Genomic DNA, 4,889 nt, shown 5'->3' with positions numbered 1-4,889 from the left:
GGCTTTGGGTCCCAGGATAGATCAAGCCAAAAGACTCTGGCCCTTTTGTCAATCTTTAACTTGATTAACCTGCTTTTGACCACTGACATGAGTAGTTGGTCAGGTTTCTCATTATAATCTCTGCCTTAGGGCTTTTAATTTTTTTTCAAACTGGGAGAAATGCACTGTAGTTGTTTGAAACCCTTTAATATTGGGTGACCAGCAGGGGCTGCCCCAGCCCACCTAACCTTTGGCAATACTGTATTAAAACATTTCAGTATCTGTTTTATTCATATCATTTCTTAATAGCAATCTAAAATTTCTTAATCTCCAGCTTGCTAGGGTGAGTCCTGTGATTCTCCCCCTTATGTTTCCTTTTAATTTTGCCATTATCAATATTTCCTTTTGTTACCTAATTCCTTTATAACCATTTAAAAATTTCCACCTGGCTTGGACTAGTTTTTTTTTTATCCTTTCCCCATTCTCTTATTAATTAGTTAATATTTTATTAGCATTTTTAAGGTCCATGAGGGGAAGTTGAGATAGCAAATTCAATAAAGTTTCCTGAACTATTCTTTCTTCAGTTTTATAACAATAAGATTATGTCAGGTACTACCCTGGCTGGTGTGGCTCAGTGGATTGAGTGCCAACCTGTGAACCAAAGGGTCTCTGGTTCTATTCCCAGTTAGGGCACATGCCTGGGTTGCAGGCCAGGTCCCCCCCCCCAGTGGGGGGCATGTGAGAGGCAACCACACATTGTTGTTCCCCTCTCTATCTCCCTCCCTTCTGCTCTCTCTAAAAGTAAATAACATCTTTTTAAAAAAGATTATATCAGGTACCTGTGTGAAAGGGGACCCCTTAACCATGACATTTACCATGATCTGAGTAACAGATACATTCAGTGAGTGAATAGCTCGGTCATTGTAAACTGAGTCTCACAGGGCTTTCATACAAAATGTGTCAGCTGCTTCATCTGGCTTGTTCCATTTGACACTTATAGCGGAGACAGACAATTCCCATTGTCAGAGTAAATACACCTTATAGTGGCTTTTATCCAGTCTATCAGTTTGGTTGTTTCCTCAGAAATTGTGTGTCTGGATCATGTATAGTCATCTGTGATTATTTCATAGTGAGCTAAGGGTCCTGCTCAACCCAAATATGCTCTTCCAGTCTGCAGCATTCAAAACCAAAGACACAGCCCCCAAATTGGTGATTTTCAGAATCCATTTCAAGAAGGTTTCCTCAGACAGCTGATGATATTGATGTACAGAATGAAACAACTCTTTCAACTATGATTGATCATTAACTCCAATTTCTTTTGATTATTATTTTTTTATTTAACTTTTGTTCAAGTACAGTTTTCTTTCTTGTATTCCCAGCCCTGCACCCCCCCCAGTGCTCCCCACCCCCTTCCCATCTCCGCCCCCCGTCTTAGTTATTGTCCATGTGTCCTTCATACTTATTCATGTGAGTCCATCCCCTTTTACTCTGTGCTTCTCTCCCCTCTACCCTCTGGACCCTGTCAGCACATTCTATATTTCAGTGTCTTTGGTTACATTTTGCTTGTTTATTTGTTTTGTTGTTTAGATTCCTGTTAACGGTGATATCATATGGTATTTGTCTTTCACTGCCTGGCTTATTTCGCTCAGCATAATGCTTTCCAGTTCCATCCATGATGTTGCAAAGGGTAGGAGCTCCTTCTTCCTTTCTGCAGCATAGAATTCCATTGTATAAATGTACCATAGTTTTTTGATCCAATCATTGACCAATGGGCATCTAGGTTGCTTCCAACTCTTGGCTATTGTAAATTGTGCTGCTATGAACATCGGGGTGCATAGGTTCTTTTGGATTGGTGTTTCAGGGTTCTTAGGATATACTCCCAAGAGTGGAATTGCTGGGTCAAAAGGTACGTTCATTTTTAGTTTTCTTAGAAAATTCCATACTGTTTTCCATAGTGGTTGTACCAGTCTGCAATCCCACCAACAGTGAACTAGAGTCCCCTTTTCCCCACAACCTCTCCAGCACTTGTTGTTTGTTTCTTTGTTTATGATAGCCAATCTGACTGGTGTTAAGTGGTATCTCATTGCGGTTTTAATTTGCATCTCTCTGATAGCTAGTGATATCGAGCATCTTTTCATGTGTCTCTGGATTCTCTGTATGTCCTCCTTGGAGAAATGTCTGTTCAAGTCCTCTGCCCATTTTTTGATTGGGTTGCTTGTCTTCTTTGAGTGGAGCCGAATGAGTTCTTTGTATATTTTGGAGATTAAACCCTTATCTGAGGTATCATTGGCAAATATGTTTTCCCAAGCTGTTGCTTCTCTTTGTATCTTGATACTGTTTTCCTTAGCCATGCAGAAGCTTTTAATTTTGATGAGATCCCATTTGTTTATTCTTTCCTTTATGTTCCTTGCTCTAGGGGACGTATCAGTAAAAATATTGCTGCGTGGAATATCTGAGATTTTCTTGCCAAGGCTCTCCTCTAGGGTTTTAATGGTTTCACGGCTTATATTTAAGTCTTTTATCCACCTTGAATTTATTTTGGTGTATGGTGTAAGTTGGTGCTCAAGTTTCATTTTTTTGCATGTAGCTGTCCAGTTCTCCCAACACCATTTGTTGAAAAGGCTGTCTTTACTCCATTTTATGTTATTGCCCCCTTTGTCGAATATTAATTGACTGTAGAGAGTTGGGTTTATTTCTGGGCTCTCTGTTCTATTCCATTGGTCTATGTGCCTGTTTTTGTGCCAGTACCAGGCTGTTTTGATTACAGTGGCCTTGTAATACAGTTTGATATCAGGTATTGTGATCCCTCCTACTTTGTTCTTCTTTCTCAAAATTGCAGCAGCTATTCGGGGTCTTTTCTGGTTCCATATAAATTTTTGAAGTGTTTGTTCTATGTCTGTGAAATACGCCATTGGTACTTTAATAGGTATTGCATTGAATCTGTAAATTGCTTTGGGTAGTATGGACATTTTGATGATGTTAATTCTTCCAATCCATGAACACGGTATATGTTTCCATTTATTTGTGTCTTCCTTGATTTCTTTCTTCAGTGTTGTGTAGTTTTCTGCATACAGGTCTTTTACCTCCTTGGTTAGGTTTATTCCCAGATATTTTATTTTTCTTTTTGCTATATCGAATGGGATTTTTTTCCTGATTTCTGCTTCTGCTGCTTCATTGTTGGTATACAAAAATGCCTTTGATTTCTGGATATTAACTTTGTATCCCGCTGTTATGCCAAATTCATTTATTAGTTCCAGCAGTTTTTTGGTAGAGGCTATAGGGTTTTCCATGTACACTATCATGTCATCTGCAAACAATGCCAGTTTTGTTTCCTCCTTTCCGATTTGGATGCCTTTTATTTCCTTTTCTTGTCTGATCGCTGCAGCTAGAACTTCTAATACTATATTGAATAGAAGTGGTGAAAGTGGGCAACCTTGTCTTGTACCTGATCTTAGTGGAAAAGCTTTTAGTTTTTGCCCATTGAGTATGATGTTGGCTGTAGGTCTTTCATATATGGCCTTTATTATATTGAGGAATGTTCCCTCTATTCCCACCTTGCTGAGTACCTTTATCATAAATGGGTGTTGTACCTTATCAAAAGCTTTTTCCGCATCTATTGATATGACCATGTGGTTTTTGTCTTTGCTTTTGTTTATTTCGTGTATTACATTTATTGATTTGCGTATATTGAACCATCCTTGCATCCCTGGGATGAATCCCACTTGGTCGTGGTGTATGATCTTTTTGATATATTGTTGGATGCGATTTGCCAATATTTTGTTGAGGATTTTAGCATCTATGTTCATCAGTGATATTGGCCTGTAATTTTCTTTCTTTGTTGTGTCTCTATCTGGCTTTGGAATTAGGGTGATGCTGGCTTCATAGAAAGAGTTGGGGAGTTTTCCCTCCTTTTGGATTTTTTGGAATAGTCTGTGAAGAATAGGGGTTAGCTCTTCCTTAAAAGCTTTGTAGAATTCTCCTGTGAAACCATCTGGTCCAGGGCTTTTGTGTGATGGGAGTTTTTTGATTACTTCTTCAATTTCATCTGCTGTTATTGGCCTGTTCAGGTTTTCTGCTTCTTTTTCATTGAGTTTTGGAAGATTATATTTTTCTAGAAATTTGTCCATTTCACCTAGGTTTTCAAATTTCTTGGCATACAGTTCTGCATAGTAATTTCTTACAATCCCTTCTATTTCTGTGGTATCAGTTGTAATCTCTCCTCTTTCATTTCTGATTGTGTTTATTTGGGTCCTCTCTCTTCTTTTCTTGATGAGCCTACTTAAAGGTTTGTCTATTTTGTTTATCTTTTCAAAAAACCAACTCCTGGATTCATTGATCCTTAGAATTGTGCTTTTAGTCTCTATGTCATTTAATTCTGCTCTGATCTTGGTTATTTCCTTCCTTCTACTTGCTCTGGGCTGTCTCTGTTGTTGTTCCTCAAGTTCTTGGAGGCGTCGGGTTAGGTTGTTTGTTTGAAATGTTTCTATTTTCTTTAGGTAAGCCTGTATTGCTATGAACTTCCCTCTCAGGACTTCCTTGGCCGTGTCCCATAAGTTTTGGGTTGTGGTGAGTTCATTTTCATTTGTTTCCAGAAACTTTTTTATTTCTTCCCTGATTTCTATCTTGACCCATTCGTTGTTTAATAGCATACCATTCAGTCTCCATGATTTTGGGTGTTTTTGGTTTTTTCCTGTGGGGTTAGTTTCCAATTTCAGTCCCTTGTGATCAGAGAAAATGCTTGGTATGATTTCTATTTTCCTAAATTTGTTGAGTCTCGTTTTGTGTCCTATCATGTGGTCTATCTTGGAAAATGTTCCGTGTGCATTTGAAAAGAATGTGTATTTAGCTTCTTTAGGGTGAAGGGCTCTATATATATCAATGAGGTCCATTTCATCTAGAGTGTCATTTAA

Source organism: Sturnira hondurensis, unplaced genomic scaffold, assembly GCF_014824575.4.
Source record: "Sturnira hondurensis isolate 20B ecotype Veracruz unplaced genomic scaffold, ASM1482457v3 Scaffold0013001, whole genome shotgun sequence".
NCBI lineage: Eukaryota > Metazoa > Chordata > Mammalia > Chiroptera > Phyllostomidae > Sturnira > Sturnira hondurensis.
The sequence above is the reverse complement of the archived record's forward strand: the minus strand, read 5'-3'. Positions refer to the sequence as shown.